Consider the following 19033-nt stretch of genomic DNA (forward strand, 5'->3'; position numbering starts at 1 on the left):
TCTTCTGTATAAGCTTCCAATTAGGAAACCATTAACAACTAATTAGAAATATATATGTTTTTCGGCAAATAAATAGATCAAATTTTCTCTTATTTTTTCAGAGAAGAACACAGGGGGGTCCTGAACAGGCCGTGAAAAATTTAAATGGACGGACTTTTTTAAGAAAAATACTTTACAGTAGTATCACTTTTGTATACCATAGTTAAAAAAACCCTCATGAAGCCAAAATATCAATAATGTCTAGGGCAGGGATGTCCAACCCATGGTGCCCAGGTCGCTTACTCAAGTCAATAAAATGACACTTGAACGTGATCGACAAATTTTTATTCGTTCACTCCAAGCAGTTCGGCGTCTCCAAGACCACCGTCTACGCCGTCAGTAGGTCCAAAACGTAGGAGAAGGGCTCTTGTCAAAAAGGCCATACTGGACCCAGAAAAGTTAAAGAATCCAGGCCAATCCCCTCAAGTACATGAGAGCCCATGTAAGAAATCTCGGGGTTTCATACCAGACTGTCTAGAGAGCTATCTAAATGTGGATTGAAAGAGCCTCCTTGTGAGGGTGGAGATGCCACTTTTGACACCAGCAATGAAAGAAACCCATCTCCTCACTTGCAAGACTTTTTTGAATGGGTCTTTCGACCTCTTATTTGACACTTTTGGCTCCTTCCAGCCCTGACGGGGGTAGGCGTGCAACTATGCCAAGAGGAAGACCTGCAGTGTCCGTCATCCAAACACAGAGGTACTCAAAGACATTATCCGTCAACACTGGGGCGCCATGATGGGGGACTACATCTGGAGCTGGTACCAGCCTTCCCCCACCGTCTATAAGCCATCATAGTCGCTAAGAGTGGCTACATTAACGATTAAGAGAGCTCAGACACACATCTATTTATAGTATTCATTTTCTTGAAATTCTATTGTTAACTAATAAATTATATCTTGTTGAAGTTTAAAATTCAAAGTGTTCAGATATTAATGGGCTAGTCGTTTTATATTTTAGTTTGTTCATCCCCTTTGCATCTACTAGGATCTATCCGGCAGATACTTAAGTAGAAAGAAAAAGCTGTCAGATGTTACTTATAGCACCTGGAGTCTGACTCCAATGGAGAGTAGAGGTAAATTTTTCTTTAAACGCACAGTTCACTCGTCTATATAACTAGAGTTAAGACCAGAGATGCCACTCCTTGGAATGTATCCCAAAATTTTGGGATATTGACGTTACGATAGGGATGGTCCCTATCAAAATATGGAAATCTTAGGATTTTATACATGCAACTTTCGTTTATTATATTAATTATATCCTCAAACTTTGTTTATCTAAAACGTTAACTATTTAATACTCGTCCTCGTTTTATCTGATTTTAACTGCGGCTAAACAATATATTAGAAAGATCACTGGAACATGTTCAATCTGGCAGGCTCCAATAATCTTAATAACGAAACTTGAACAGAGGAATGTTCATCAATGATAGGCTTAAAACGCATTAAGAAAATTATATATGTACATTTATCAGCAGATATTATTGAAGGTGAAGAAGAAAAGGAATTATTATTATACTAATTCAAGGTAAATCTCAATTTGTATTGATATTTACTATACACTTTTAATCATTTTCTTAGGATTTCAGTGTTGATTCTTGGGGGTTTGAGGGGAGAATCGTGGGATATTATAAAATTTTGAGGTGCTTCCCAAGTTTAAGACCGTGTAGCGTTATCTACTAACAGTATCACTGAGGCATGAAGCAAAATTGAACACATTATGTATGTATTTATGTAGTACAAATTCCAAGGATATCATTATATAACAAGGTAGGCATGTTTCATGCCTACATTGTTATATAATGATAAATATAACAAATAATAGTATATGCATAAGTATCTATTTTGGGAAAATGCAATAGAGAGTTTTAAACACTTAAATGCAACACTTTTTTTTTCAGTCTAAATTGTTATATAGGTACATATGTACCGGGTGTGACGGAGGGAGAAAATTTCACTCGTATAAATGATTTTTGCAAAATCTACTTGACATATTTTTTCAAACTTAAGATAAATGAATAGGTGAAGATAAGACATATTTAAGCTGATATTTCATTTGATAGAAAATTTGTTAGATCATCGATCTCCGATGAATGCAACAAAAAAATCCGTATTGAATTAATTTATCTTAACAAGGAACTACTCCTTCAGATATTTCAAGGCGAGAAGGAACAACCAGTGCGACCGTTCTCAGTGTCAAGAAGGCATGGTACTTGCTCTTTGTACAGTAAGATTAAATTGGATCCCCATGTTATAGGTAGGTTCCAAAAAATTTCAAATTCAATATTTTCCTTTTAAATCTGTATTATCAGATAGATAATGGTAAAAGAAATATTTTGATCGAAATCATGTCTTAAAGCTTCAATATTAAGAAAGTTATGACCAATTTATCTTCAGAATATCATCACATTTTTCCTAATGTTTATCTAATAGCCTACAGCAAAATCTGTGATCTAATATGATATTTCAATAAAACAACCCCATTTTTTTAAATATCAAGAGAATTGAATGAAATTTTCAGGAATTACAGAGTACAGTATTGTACAAAAGATATTACTTTTAAATGTCTGCAATTGAAAAAAAATATAAAAAATAGACAAAGTACTTTCATATGGCACAGTAATAAAAATTAAAGGTACCAATTTCTCGTTGAAACGAAGGAATGTATTGAATTTTTTTTTAGACTAGGTGAAAGATTAAGAACTTATCTAAGTCAATCAGCTCTGACGTAAAATTGATTCCCCTATTGAACTAATTAATATCCAACAATATCCCATGGATCAAATCCATCGTTTACAATTTTACAATTTACAATAAAAACCTAGCCACACCACAAAGAAACCCCAAGAGTGGCTTCAGGCCGACATGGACTTCTGGAGAAAGAACTTCTGACAACCGCAGAGATCGTGCCTCAACCCTCTAAACTATTTTTTCTTGGGCCACGTGAAGTCAAAAGCCTGCAGGAGACACCACAACAGCATCCACGCCCTGAATACCTCCGTCAACAAGGCCTGGGCCTCCATAAGCAGCAGCAGCAGTTGTCCCGGTATATATAGACAAATTATCTATTTCAATAATCAAACCTGGTCTAACATCCACTTGTTTTATCCTGTCACATTACTAAACGACAATGCCCAGTTTCCAAATTAAGATAATGTCAAAAATATGATGCAATAGCTCTAAGAATTTCCCTTGCAGCCTCACCGCTGAATACAAAGTGTCTATACTTTTTGCAATGTGATTTTCGCCGTCTTGCTTCACACTTTTTTACTTCATATTTGAAGATATTTACCACTGCTGCCTGGGTTTGTTGATTTTTGATAGAGAAGAATAATGTATCATCAAATATAAATTTAAATCTTATGCATTTTCTAGGGTTGGAAGACGTCCAAGTGTAATTTTCCCCCCGTTACACCCCGTATGTCCAATCCATGTATTGTACATACATGCTATGCTTCGTTCCCAGATATCCATGTACACAAGTAGATGCGCATAGGTATAACTATATAATAAAAGGCCTTGAGAACAAACTTCATACATTCCTATAATTGATTTAATGTAAAGTTAGAGGAGAAACAGGTTGTTCTAGGCTCTAGTAACAAATAAAAGTGGAGAGATAATTATTGATTCCAGCAATTAGTGTGTACATATGTATTATGTTCACGTTTCTTCATGTATGTTGTACACCACAGTAAGGAGGGGGCAATTACAACCTTTAATTAGTAATGGATATTAATGGATCGAATAGCAGCACGACAGATAACCCTATTCCTTCCTATTCTTCAGCATTCAATTAAAAAGAAGAAGCAACATTACAACACTTGTTTCTACCTTTACAATCTACATATGTTTCTTGTACAGTATGCTAGAACTATAGGAGTACTGATGCCCCGTCCACGCGGCAACGTTTTTAAAACGATGCTCTATTGTTTTTATTCGGATTTAAAAGATTCACGTTGAATGAAGGAATAAAGCCGGTTAAAAATGTTGATGAATAATATGTCTAATAAGAGAATCTTATCATTAGAGAAGAGAAAATGAGCGCATTCCGCGTGTATAAATTAACACCTCTTAATTTAAACCATTTTCTTATACGCATAAATGGAGTAGTGTTGTGTGGGACCTTATTTATTCGGTGGAGTCTAATCCTAGGATCGGTCCTTAGGACTCTGAGTCTTTGGAACACAATATGACAACATCAACAATTCATCTATAAAATCGGTCTAGACCAAATGAGTTCGGTCCACCAAAAAACTATCACAGACTTTGAACATCGACTTAACCAATAAATAGTGCACATTTTACGGATTTATAATTCAGTCTCCGAACATTATGTAAAAGGAGGACTGTTACTCACCCTTGTATTGGAGTGCCCTTGCAATTCTTGTATACTACACCTTTCTCCAGCTGTATTTATGGCTCAGACAGAAATGACTCGTCTATATTTTTCTTTCCCTGCTCGAACAGAGAATGAATTGATGATGATCCTGCAGGACCAATCATTTTTTAGGACATATTAAGTAAAGAGAGGGAGGGATGATCCTTCAATCCAGTATGTATACTTACATTAATGGCATTTAAAGTTTATAGGCCTTGGCAATTGAAAGACATATAATAATCATCATGTTAATTGATATATTTCAACTCAATTTCTGAGACTAAATGGAGGTAAATATCAACAATACATTTACATATTCAATGAATACTCTATACTTGAAAGGCACACTCGGGTTTCCCCCTTCCTTTTTTTTGACCAACATAAGGTGTTTTTTTTTTCTATCTTACTATTAATATAATGGTTATTTAATGAAGGAGGGAATTGTATTAAAACAATGGTGTGACGAATTGTCTCCAGGAATTAAAATAACATTATTTATTAAATAGCGAGTTATTAGGGATCGATGAACAGACCAAAAGACTGGACACACTTTGTCTTTCATAATAAATACAGTCGAATCCAGATAAAGAAACTACTATTTCTACATAAAACATCGATCGTTACCCATGTTTTTAGTAAATTGCTAATGACCTCAAGTGTGATTTCAAATGATCAAACATGGTTTATATAACGTCATGATAAGTTTAACAATGTGTCTGTATTTCTATATGATCACGACAGAATATTCGTTGGTCTACTGCATGAGACTGTTTTAACAACATTCAACGATTTAAAAACGATAAGACTTTGCTCTACAGCATGAAATGTATTCGTCAACGAATGTTTTTTACGCAAAAATGACAAAACGAAACAATATAAGAAATAAAGACGAGACTCTATGTGACGAAAGCTGAACAAAATAAAACGAAATTTACACTATCTGAGACAAACTAATATCAGAAATAGGTCTAGAAGGAATAACTTAAGAACGGAAAAACACAAAAAAACTGTCAAAACCCGAGAGTCAGCCCTGATGCATATATATTTCCAAAAGAGCACTATGTATCTAATTCTACTTAGGTGTATGTCCAACTTAGGTCTGCACCAGCCTCGTAGTGATATTTTGTTTATAAATAATCTTAATCTTGCCCACGTTATATATATATAGAAAAGAGAAGAAAAATATTATTTAATTTTTTGTAGAAAAGAAATTTCAGTCCAAGATTTCAATATCAGTCAAGAAAAGATCATTTGCGACCGAACCGAATAAAAAATTTGGTTTCGAACCCAGTACTAGTACTAATAGGAAATAAAGAAGTGGAAACATTATATAAATAATTTGTTACAATAAAAAAATAATAATAATTTAATTCACAGACACACTGTTTAACAAATTATAAAAATATTTTTTTTCCTACACACTCCACAGACAAAGATACTTATTTAATAGTAGTAACATGATTGTTTGTGTTGTTATTTGCAAATGATATATTGCAAAAAAAGAAAAAAAGACATCTTTCCTTTCGCAATTTTACCCTTTTTTGCACTCAAGTATTTCACATAATAGTACTAAGAGACATTTTAATATGTTAAGTCTTAAGAAAGGTATGTAATGTGTATGAATGTCAACAAAAAAAAAAGGAGTAAATAATTAACAAAATAGTGAAAATTATATAAATATATGGTCCGTTAACACAAAAGCAAGCAAGAATGATGTTTCTTAAATTTAAATAAGGATTCTTCAACGAATAATTTGTTATTGTCGATTTCTATCAGCAAGGATTATTCTTAAAGTAGCAAAAATTCATCGTCACAACCAAAAATTGATCAATTATTATTCTTAAAGTTAAGTCTCATAAATTAAAAATTAAACTATAGTCAACATTCTTGGGTATCTCAAAACCTATAGTTATCTATGAAATATTGATTAAATAATATATACTTTTTTCAAGATTATTTTTTGATTCAGGATAATCGAATATTTTTTAACATATTCTGAATACCCATTGAATTTACCATTAATGATGATTCCCATTTACCATTAATGATGATGACAAATGGTTGCAGCCCTTCTCAACGCCGGAAGGTCAGTTGGGAATATAATTGAAGACACATGACTGTATTTTTAGATCAGTAAATACATGAAGGAAGGTTCTCGGAGACGTAGATCTCAAAAAATTCAATTGGACTCAATAAAGAAGGTATTTATGGCCAACCCCAGGAATTCCTGACCAAAGTTCCTAAATACATGAATGTTCACAAAACAAAATAAACAAATTTAGGATTTTATACCATGTCTTGTAAGTGTAAAAATGTCGGGATCCAAAATAAAAAACGGAAACGCGCCCTCCAAGAAGAGTACAAAACCCGTTGGCATCTCCATCCAGATTACCTACAACATCAAGAAGTCCATTACATTACAAGAATAACCCTAACTTAATGGGCAACAATATAGCTGACTTCTGGTCTGCCTCGATGCGGCCCTCTTCCAACCTCTACCTCAACCTCTAACTTTGCAGCTTAGGATATCTTGTAGAAGAATGTGTGCTGCACATCTTATCAAAATTTGATTCGCTCCTAGCTGCCTCATGACAGCGTGGTACACCATGAACACGTTCATCATCGTCAAGAGTATGTCGTGGCAAGTGTTGTATCAGTCCTTATTTATTCGGTCCAGTCCAGTCTTAGGATTGATCCTATCGGTCCTTCGGACCGGTCTTTAAGATTGTCGGTTCTTCGGACAATCAGTAATATAACTTATTAAAACATGAGAAAAAAAGTAGTATGACGTCATAATTTTTAGGACTGAACTTTACGGGAAATAAAGACGGAAAAATAACTTTTCGAGGCAGGCTGTTATTGCTTATAAAGGAGGACATATTGAATTAAAAATATAGGTAAACATTGTATTCAAACAACTCACAAAATAGGTTTTGTGCAGTCATTTCTTGATTCCATAAAATTAACGTTGTTTGTAATGTGGTCATGCTCCTCCAAGTTTTGATTCCCGACTCTGATTATGTGTAATAATTTATGAGTCATGAATAGATAAAAACCAAAACATAGGTACAATAATTACATTGTACACAATATGTATTCCCGCATGCTTTAAAATGCGCACATTTTCACTTCTCAAAACATAAGCAAAGAAGAGAAACCTAGGAGATACCGGATTTAAATGAACGTAAATATATATTGCATTTAGAGTTAATACGTAGCTATGTGGATTGAGGTAGGTAAAACAGGGTGATTACTCATCCAATTCGATACTTTACACACATAATAATATATATATATCTTTATTCTTCCAAGAGAGTCAATCTATTTTTATAACATACGTACATGTGAAATGATTTGAACTTGATTCATATGTATTATGTATGTATGTATGTGTTTTAGCTGCGAGTGGAAGGAAATGTTGTTTACAAATGATTCTGACATTTGAGTCTTGATGAATATGAGGAGGGGTTTGGAAGAACAACAAACTATTTAATACATTTGTACAGAGTTGATCTTATCTAGTGGTACACTTAATTTAATTTTTAATAAATCCGAAATATATTTGTCAATTGTCTTCAAACTCTGTGACTCAAGATTCCTTATGTGAAGTTTCGACTCAATTAAAACAAAACTAACAAGAGCGAGTAAAAGAGGAATGAAATTTTGAATGCTTTCTCACGCGACATATCCCCCATGGTCATATCAAAGAAGTTCTGTTGGAGTCGTACCACTGTCTATCGTACTAGGGAGTAATTCACTGCAAACTTTTTTCACGTTTTTTTATTTATTATTAATTCACGTTGTGGGCAGCACAGGCAAAGTATTCCCTCTCATTTTTGTGGAGAGGTAGGGGCGGATGAATGCTGTTGCATTCATCGAACTTTTGGATAAGAAAGAGCTACATTGGGCCTGAGAAAAGCTCGGGGACAACTAAATTTTCACTCAAGACGAAACTCCGTGTAATCGCTCCGCTGGGAACTAGGGCTTCCTGAGAGGCAACTTTCCGAACTTTTAGGACCTCAACATGTGGCCACCCTCCTCTCCAGATGCGCACCCCTTTGAATACTCTATCTAGGCACATCTGGAGGAGAGGATGTGTTCTACTCCTCACAGGAGTCCCTTCTCTAGAAACTTCCATGAAGAAGGAATGGACCAAGCTCGAGTCATACTACATAGACAAGGCCTGGAAGGGATTTAGGCCTCGTATTGAGACAATTATTAGACTGACGGCTCACATATTGAATAAAAGTTGTGCCGAGGACGATTTTCAGATGATTTCATTAAATAAATGTCCTCACAAAATCTCTTGCTTAAATTTTATTCTTGAAAATAATCAAATGTGTAGAGATCAACTCTGTACATACAATTGATATTAGAGTTAAAATGTGAAGAAGGAGAGTTTTTCGTGGGTACAAACATTTAAATGAAGGGAAATCAAGTTGAAACTTTGTTATTTTTCCGTATACAGATCATCAAGAATTTGATCCTGACTTTGTTTCAAGTAGTTTGTACTAGTATACTTTGTTACCAATACATAGAGCCTTGTAAATCATAAAGATTTATTCTATGTAAAAAAAAAAAGAAGAAACATTTGAATATTGCTGTGGAAGAGAGCACCTTAGCTGTCATGACTAATGATATCCAAATAATGCAAATAAAACATACAGGAAAAAAAAAAACAACGCCAAAAATGCAAATAAATCCAGTAAAAATCGGGTTATTTTGGTTGGAAATATTTCTATCAAATTATATATTTTTTTAATTTCCAGCATGCCCTTATTCCACTGAATAATCATTTGATACCTCAGAGGATCCTCCATTAGCCTATTCCTCTTATAGATGAGAAGGTCCTTGAAAATGCTAAAGGCTCTTTCACAGTCCACCAATGTCATGGGGGCGCAGTTGAAGCGTGCTATGATGTTGGGATTCTCCTTCACACTAGAAACATTATCCCCATAGAACCCTAAAACAATAGTACTCATATTCTCAAATCAAGGTTTCTTCTTGATAATCTCCTCCAGCTTGTGGGCAAAGTTGGGGATGATCAGCCTCTCGCAGACCTTCTTAATGATGGACAAGAGACAATCTTTCTTCGAGCTGAGTTATGCTCTTCTTTAGGATCTTGAAGTTTGACTTTATTATGACGAGGTCTTGCGCAAGAGAGACAATTGGATTTTAAAATCTCAATAGCTTTTGTGGCAAGATGGATAGGATAAACGGGGATGGGGAACCACCTAAGAGACAGAGCTCTCTTTTTATGGAGGGAAAACTTAGGTGGTGTGTAATCAGAACTATTACTATGGAGTTATACGTATTATGTATAGCGTTGTAAGAAATATGATCCATCAGAAAGTAAAAATAAAATAAACCGAAAAATAACATGGTAACCCCCGAAAATTTGAATATCTGTTTGGAAGGAGAGCAGATATACTGTCATGACATTTCATGAGATTACTTGCGAGCATGGAAATAGGCATACATCCTACTCTGTATATAGCAATGATACAGGGAGGGATTTTTCCAATGTAGATCATCAATCCAACGAGGGCATACACTTATAACCACGGATGAAAATATTAATTATCTACCGCTATATAAAAAAGCCCGAAAATGAAAGTGGTCATCCTGATAACATGCGTAATAATTTGAAAAGCAGCTTAGCTGTCATGACGTTTTATTAAATTAGCTGTCTCACAAACCCTACTCCGTATCTAGCAATGATATAGCCAGGAATTACTCCATTCAATCCAACAAGGGCTTAGCATAGATCATGATGAAAATCCTGTGTACAATGGGAATGTTTATAAAAAAGAAGCCGAAAATCAACATGGACACCCTGACAATTTGGAGAATGTTCTGGAGGAGAGAAAGAATAAAGCTCATGACGTTTCATTAGATCAACTGTGACAAGGGAGGAAGGAAATGAACCATGACATTTTTGCTCTAATTACTCCCAATTTCGCTGCCACATTCTACTCTGAGTCCAACAAGGACTTACAAATATAACTCCTCAAGATGATTCTCCGTCTTTTATGACCACACACGAATGTTCAATCAGGTTTTGAATATAAAGGATCTATTTAAGAAAGGATATTCACTACTCAGGAATTAAATAATAATAATAACTGCTAAGGAAAAGGAAATTCATTCTTCAGATTTCCTATTCCAAAAAAGAAAACGGGCCGGCTAAAAAATTCACAGGATTTACGTCACTCCGCATATAACTCCTCAGCCATAGTCTTAGTCATTCATGAGTAAAGACATTCGTGGTTACACTTATCCAGTTTCTTCAAGAATAATGGCAACAGCTTTAGAAAATAATAAAATATATATTCAGGTAGCAACTACAAAAATCCCGACCCTCTTCCATTAGAGTAATATTTTCATCTATGCCTATAACTTCTAACCATTCATCAGTGTTACTCTTCGTTTTTCATGAGCAGAAGCAATCATGGTTACACTTTATACTTAGATGTTCTCTCTTCAAGAATGAAAGAAAAATGCTTTAAAAATAAATAAACATTCCAGATGACAGACTAGAAAAAAAATATCGCACATGTTCAGGTAATATTTTATACAACTCTAATAATCTAGTTATTCACACATCAATTGTAGACTATCAGTATCATATATCCATCCATCCATCTATCTTTGATGCGTAATTAAATGAATGCATAAAACATCATATATCCATATTGAAATGCAATTAAATTAGCGAAGAGTGTACGATCAAAAGAACTTATTTTCTTCTTAGTATTAAGTACAGCCTACGTGCAACTGGGACACATATCCAGCATAAAGAAATGAAACTTTAAGCCTCTATGGATATTGTATATAGCTATATATTCAGCATAAATAAAGTACATGTAACTTTTCAATAAAATATATTACTTATAAATATGTAGACTATCGTTTTACGCAAATCGATCGAGAGAAACGTTTAATGGAGCGTGTGTTATATATTATGTATATATTTGTAGGATGATTAGGTCTTAAAGTTAGCAATAAATGTTTGTCAATACGTAATAAATATATATATATTTATTACGTATTGTGTAAAGGTACTAAAAGCAAATTGTATAAGTTGTAATTTGTACGTCTCATAACCTCTTAATTAATTATTAGAATACTTTGATATTCTACATGAGTAAAAGCAATGATTATTTGTCTGTCAAAAACTCATTTTTAAATATGCATTTAAAGTTAATATCTTAGAACCCCATGACTACTTTGTCTAAGAAATATACAATGTAGCAATGAGGGTGTGTAGCTTAAGCTCAAAGGAAGGGCATTATAACGAGTGTGACTTAGGATAAGGTTTAGCAAAAAGCGTGTGTAGCTACATATTAGGCAGGGAGCGTTATAGAGACTAAAGTACTCCCTGGCTTATCCGTTATAACGTCATATTAATAAAGAAAAGAAAAAGGGGGAGTTTATGTATTTAGGGCTGTAAATATTAAGTAATCTGTAGCTTGTGCCAGTTTTGTTATTATCAGCAACCAGAAGAATGTTTTCATTTATTTTCTAAAGCTGCTATTTTTATTCTTGAAGAAAGAAGTATTGAGTAACTACGTGTGAGTGTGCTTCTGAATAAAAAAGGATAACACTCTTAAGATTTGATATAGAAATACAGCAAACTTTGTCTGTTTGTCGACGCCTAATTAATCAAGGCAATGTCTCGATTTACCACTAATTGGTTAATATTCTCCACTCCTTCTAAAACCAACCCTTAATATGACTTATCTAAAGTAGGACCTCCACTACCTTCCGGTAGGAATTGTCAAATACTATTTCATATGAACAATATTTGGAAAAAGGTATAAAGTCAATTAGTTTAAAAACAAGATGAAATGTCATTCCATATTATTCTAGGCGCGTGAATGAATGAAGCTATTAAATATATTAACTCTCAGGAGGAATTCTTTAAGTGGCTCAAATGAATCATTCATGGCCATTTGAAAGAGCAAAGAGGTATGTATGTAAATGCCAAAAACTACTTGTCATTGAGAATCAGAATATAAATGCAAAGGCATTTTGAATTAAATCGTTTGCGACTATGTACCTAATATTAGTGCCAAATTGCTATGTTTTCCGGGTGGCTTTAAAAAACGGTCCCTTGAAATCAAAGAAAAATATTGCCCTCAAGGGATTAAAAGATTGACGCTTCAATTGATACCATAACAAATATTCCTTGAGGTTTAATGTTCAACAACATTTGTTAAATATATTCTTTTTCCTCAAATAAAACTGAAGGAGTAATTGAATTCGAAACGGTGTGAAAATCGATCAGGAGCTAAATTTGGAAATATGAATCCGCAGAGCCTTCCCAAACCAAGAGATTTGCTTAGAGCAGGATGACCCCCTGCTCGTGACACCTTGAAAGGATACTCAAAGACTTTTGACACATGAATAGATAGTGTCTCTCTTCAATATATCTGACTCCCTGGATTGCTCCATGTTGTAGGAACCAACACAGAACCAACAAGGACATCATCGATGCCCATATTAACTCTATTTGGTACAAAATCTCAAAAGAAGATTTGAGAGTCATTTACAAAGCGTTTAGCAAGGATATACAATGCGACCATTTTGAATAACTTTTGTATATATTTTATTTTCAATTATTGAAACACTTTGTCAATCAGCTCATTTCAGATTTGTATCATATTAAATTTAGTACGAAGGAGCCGTTTAAAAAAAAGCCAGCCTGTATTGAGCGGTAAGTGTTATGAACAAATTGGGATTTCTGAACAAGTTGTAACTTATATAGTAGATTGTACAAGTCTCTTATTATTTATTTTTTTTAAAGCAGAAAAAGAATATATTTCAGGAAATAAAACAAAATATCACCGGTTTCGTCAAACAACATAAAATAGTGCTGACACTTCCTGTGCATCCTTATCGAATCAAATTAGACTGAATCTTTTTTCAGGAACTAGTGGGAGATCTTGAAATAGTCCATTTTATCATGACGTCATCTCTCGTGGACGTTTTCCTTGGGCTCTCTTATAGTCCGTATAAATCATTAATTTTGCAAAATTAATGATGGCATTGTGAATAGCTGTCTTGCTACATCACATCCTTACGGCAATTTCGCGCTCAGAATAGCTTTATTCGTGTAACGTCACTATTTTAGACCTTTGAACATCAGAAAAGGTAGCTTTATTGCCCATTTTTGAAAAATATCAATTACAGCTAATATGCAAGCACAACTTTCTCCTGCCAGAATCATTGGGCAACAGCTTGATGATTAACTAATATATCAACGAGGTGTCTGGAATTTCATTCTAGAGGCAATATTCTAAAGTTTTCTTGGAAATAAAGTCAGTTGCTATTTTTCAATGGAGTACTAGGAAACGTGCGTTTGGTGTCGAAAATAAGTATTGCTAAAAGGTGATTTGGCCGAACATTTTATAAAATTAAACGAATTGCAGTTTAGCCGATGAGTTCTTATTGGGGCGATTCATTAAAATCCGTTAATTGCATCAATTTCTAATATACAAAAAAAAAAAGGTTTTTTCAAATCATTTTCATTATTTGAAATTTGCGATATTCTTTGAACATAAATAACTCCAGTTATGATTATGTTAGAGAACTAAAATTGATGCCATCCGATCCGGCATCATACAAAAATTTAAAATTGTTGCAATTTGTTCAAATCATGTAATTTGAACCGGATTTACTCCAGAAAAACAAAAAATTTAAGATCTTTGTAGAATCGCCAGTAACTAATTATCTAAAAAGCTAATCATCCATAAGTATAAAATAAGATATATTGCCAATTAAATTTGGCATCTTTTTGTATAATATAACTATACCTTTCAAACTTATCAATGAAAAGTTATTTTATGAGGGAAACAAAAACAAAACAAACAAAAAATGCCCGGTATTAAAATACCAAAGTTCTGTGTATTCATTGTATGGACAATAAGAGACGACACCCATCTGATATAATTTTTAAAACTTTGTAAAACAAAATTTTAAATGTTCACTATCCTTATGTAACAAAAAAACAAGTGAAATGATTTATAAAATATGTTTAATTGCTATTAGAAAAAAGGACGTTGTGTTGCCGCACACTGTATATTCAATTTTTGTATTATCTTCATCACTAGTACATTAATCTCTTCCTCTGATTTTTGGGGTGCAACTTGTACAATTTACTTATATACAACTTACAACAGGTACTAGAGATAAAATATATAAACAGTATTCAAGTAACCCTATGTACCTATTTAAGTACCAACATATCACAATTTAATAAAAGATATGTTGACGGAATTTAAGATATTTCAAATGGGAACAATACATTTATTATTATATATTATAGTGATATGAGTTCTTCTTTATAATGAACTTTAATACAATTTCCTTCATCGTCATAACCTACCAATTATTAAATATGTATTCCTCATACAAGGATAGGTAGTACACCTATTGAATTTTACAAACTGAGTCATTCCCTGAAAGGGACATAACAAAACAACAAAGGTAACCACAAGGAAACCACTTCCAAGTCCAGTATTTACATATATATATATATACAGGGTTGTGCAGCAAAACGTGGACTGTTAATTAATGTTAGTATCTCATAAATATAGGAAGGTTTAGTGATTATTTTTTACCATCCTAGTTTAGCCATCCTTTATGCATAAACAAACAAATATAAACATTTTGTCATCATGAGTAAGAAAAAAGTCAAAAGGCAGGACATCTCAAATTTTCTAGAGGCTGAAGTTAAAGTGGTAGCGAGAATTATGGACAGAGTGAAGTGCTCCAGATACCTGGGTTTCAAGGTGGCCAAGACGAAGAAAGATGGAGAAGACATCTCCAGGAAAGCAGGAAGTGGAGCGTATAATTAAAAGAGGGATCGGGAGTTTCTATCCAGCTGGGAGAAGAAGATCCAAGATTGAATCTCCAACGACTTCTTAAAATTAGAATGGCCGTGAAGGTCAACTCGGGATTCTCCTCATACACGAGGACCTCACACCACCTTCTGACATGAAGAATCCAAATGTGAAGAGGCAAAGAGATGTGTCCCTCTTCCTCATCTGATTTGAATCCGCTGGGCTTGCTCTCTGTGGCAATATGGAGAGGAAAACCAACAAAACTCAAAACCCAAACGTGGACTCACTCCAGAGCGCCATAGTGTCTGTGTGGGACAACTTGTTTGTCAACAACTCCAACAAGTCCTTGCGTCAACGTGTAAGTGCATGATTGATGTTTAAGGTGGTCATAATGAGGGAACAGAATTTCAGGCGCTTGTTTACATGTTTGTGATTATAGAAAATAAAAACAAATTGAAGTGTTTCTAATGCAACCTATATATATATAGGGTGACCCATAAGTCTAAGGACAACCACTTTAACTTAATATTTCTCCTAGACGGGTGTATGTTTTATAATCTTGTTTGTTGCATATGATTCACTCAACATCCCTCTTTGCTTATTGTTAAATAAACTTTTTTTCTAAATCGTGTTCTTAAGCACGTAAACACGACATCATGAGCCCAAAGCGCACTATTATTTCACAGGAAACAGCTGTAGGGTCATCACCAAGGCCCTAAAAGACCACAATGTGTCCAAGTCATCAGTGCACTATACGATCAAGCAGTACAACGAGAGAGGGAATGTCGATGGCAGGCCCAAGAGTGGTTGCCAATCGTGTAAAGACCAATCAACGTGTCTATCTAGATATTTATCAGTCCCAAGTACTTTCTTGGATCCAGGAACAGAACTAGGAAGAGTTTTGCGTCATCCAGCAGAAGGAAGCACCTTCAACTACTGGAAAGTGTGTGCAAGGTTTGTGCCAAACCACTTTCGTGCAATTTTTGATCAAGGACATGTGGCCACATGTGTGTGACTCCCTACAGTAGCATGGATGACTTGAAGGGTACCATAGTGTCTGCATGGTACAACTTGTCGGAGGGGGCAATCCGTACAGCGTGTAAAGCCGTTCCGAAAATACAGAGACCTGTAGTTGCCGCAAATGTTGGAATGAACTGCCACTTATTATAAAAGAAAATTTCACGCTAATTGCAATGTTGTAAAAAGATGTTACGATAAATAAATATTATGTACTTTCTTGGGTGTTGAAGTTGTCCTAAGACTTATGGATCACCCTATATATTAGACTGGTTCTTAAATTTGGGAATTTTTGCCTCGAAATGTTGTGGTAGTCAAAAGATGTACCTGTTGGTTGTTAAAAAATGAAGAGTGACACATTTTGAACCATATTGATCTATATTTGGAGGAGGTTGTGCGCAGGGTCTTTGAAACCGTACATTTTGACATTTCATGAAGGAAAAAAAATCAAACTCTTACCTGAAAAAAACAACAATATATCAGTTAAAATAGAACAATTTACAAAAAATAACTATTTCATATATATATATTCTTAAAACTGTGTAAAGCAAAACTTTAATGAAGTTAGTTTCCCCCTAAAAAGATTCAAAAGTATTTTTGTACAAGGCATGGGACGCACTTTTTTATTCTATAAGAATAGTTTATTAATCTAAAACTTGTATAAGGCAATGAGGCAAGGATAACTGAAAAACACCTTTGCGCAGTACTTCCTAATGTATATCATAAACATATATTGATTCAAGAAGTAACAAAGTAGTCGTATTAATGATACAGGGTGCACTGGATATAAAGCTTCCTCATGGACATCATTTGTATATTTATGATATAATAAATAACAATGTGTTTGTATTAACCATTCAATGTTTTTTGTTGCACATATGCAACATACCAAAAAAACAAAAAACTTTTTATCTAAAATTTAGCTAAAATCTGTCAAAATCTGAAAGAAACCTTTTTTGATGTGTGTGAGTAGATTTTCTACTTCTATAAAACGTTTTTTAATATGAAATAATAAAATTATTTTCAAGGCCAGGAAAAAAACCAAAACATTTAAGTGTAATTTTTATTTTTTGTTAGTGAGTGTTCTAGAGACTAAAGTACTCATCAGTCATCAAATCATATGATTATTCTTTCATTTTTGAGGAGAAAACACGTCATATGGATTGATAAAAGTATTGTGCAGTTAACTGTGAGTCTGCTTATCAAAAACGGAAAGTAACACATAGGATTTATTGGATAGTTATCTTCTCTAATATTAAAGGAAAATGTGTCTTTTAACCGATGCCTATGCCGAGAACAACTGCTAGTTGATCAATATAGCTCAAAATTGATTTATTTCTCATTTTTAAGTACCAATAGGAATATTTTTGGACTATGTCAAATAAAAAAGACCCAGTGTAGTATACATATATCTTAAAAGGGTAACTAGTACCATTTCAAAAGACCACATTAGGAGAACATAGAAAAACAATAAATAAACTATTTCATTCCATCTTGAATTGTATTAGTATGTACATAAACGACCATGGAGAAAAAGTACCCCTTTACTACTTCCGGGCGATATGGTTGGTTAGCCTTCACGGTTAAAATGCATATTCTTCTGCTTCTTAGAGTTTTGTAGAGAGAAGTTATGTACCTAGTATTTATTTGATATATGTACATAATTTGCCTGTCATATACCTACGAATTAATTTATATGTACACATGAAATATGAATAGTTAGCTAAAACAATCATTATAATAACTTTGACTGTTTGAATCACAAATTCCTCAATGCGGTTCAAGTCATAAACTTTTTCACCGAATATAATTTCGATGAACATAAAAAGTAATACTTCTCATAAGTATCTATAAGTATGTTTTCGTAAAAGGGTCCTTTGATCAAATATAACTTCGTTGTAATAGCAGTTACTATTAGATATAAGACGATTAATCGGATAATCAGTTGTTTTACAGGAATCGGCATCCGGAGAATAAGGCATCATTTCCAATTCTTATGTATTATTATTTATTACGTTTCCAAGTATCGAAATATTTCCGTCAAGATACAGGACCATGTGAATTGATCACTTTAGTCCAATAATTTTATAAAATAATTTATCATTTAAAAAAATAATCATAAACTGAGTAGAAACAAATTAAACACAAATTGAACGTAAACAAATGTCAGGTGTATATATTGTGTACAGGTTGTTACAAATATGAGCAAATCTTACAAGTTACACACAAATGAACCAGATTAATCATTTTAAATGAAGGATTGACAGTACTTGTGATAAGGATCATAGAATAATTGAATGTTCCATAGATAATCCAGATATTAATGAGGTAATTGCTGACTATTTTAATACAAACTATAAAAATTTATGTACTCTGGGGCATATTATAAAGTTCAAATGCCCACAATTATCGTACTCATACATACTTAATAAATGTGTAATTTTCAATAAACCAAAATGAAATGATAGTATCAATTAATAGTTGGTAATTAGAAGGATCCATTTTGTATTTGAATAATGCATTTTAAGACAAATAAATTGGGACTTGTACAATTTGTACACAATATATATATATATGTATATATATAAATGATTAAAGTAAGTTTTTTGTGAAAGCAACTCTTTTCCCCTAATACACTTATACGTGATCACGCACGATAGATGTGGGGTAACCCACCGTTAACCGTCTATCTCTAAACAAATCATTAGTGTTATTCTAAGTCAATTATGAGAAGAAGTACTCGTGATTAATCT

At 33.6% G+C, this 19033-nt stretch overlaps 1 long non-coding RNA gene across 1 annotated transcript in view; it reads right to left on the minus strand.

The window, feature by feature from the left end:
- Positions 1-13209: 13209 nt before the first annotated feature.
- Positions 13210-19033, minus strand: part of LOC139905025 (uncharacterized) — a 55684-nt gene continuing 49860 nt past the window's right edge. Inside the window, exon 2 of the long non-coding RNA XR_011779460.1 lies at positions 13210-16739. This is a non-coding gene — a long non-coding RNA (uncharacterized lncRNA). The remainder of the gene's footprint in view (positions 16740-19033) is intronic.

The sequence above is a fragment of the Lepeophtheirus salmonis genome, chromosome 3 (genome assembly GCF_016086655.4).
Source record: "Lepeophtheirus salmonis chromosome 3, UVic_Lsal_1.4, whole genome shotgun sequence".
NCBI lineage: Eukaryota > Metazoa > Arthropoda > Copepoda > Siphonostomatoida > Caligidae > Lepeophtheirus > Lepeophtheirus salmonis.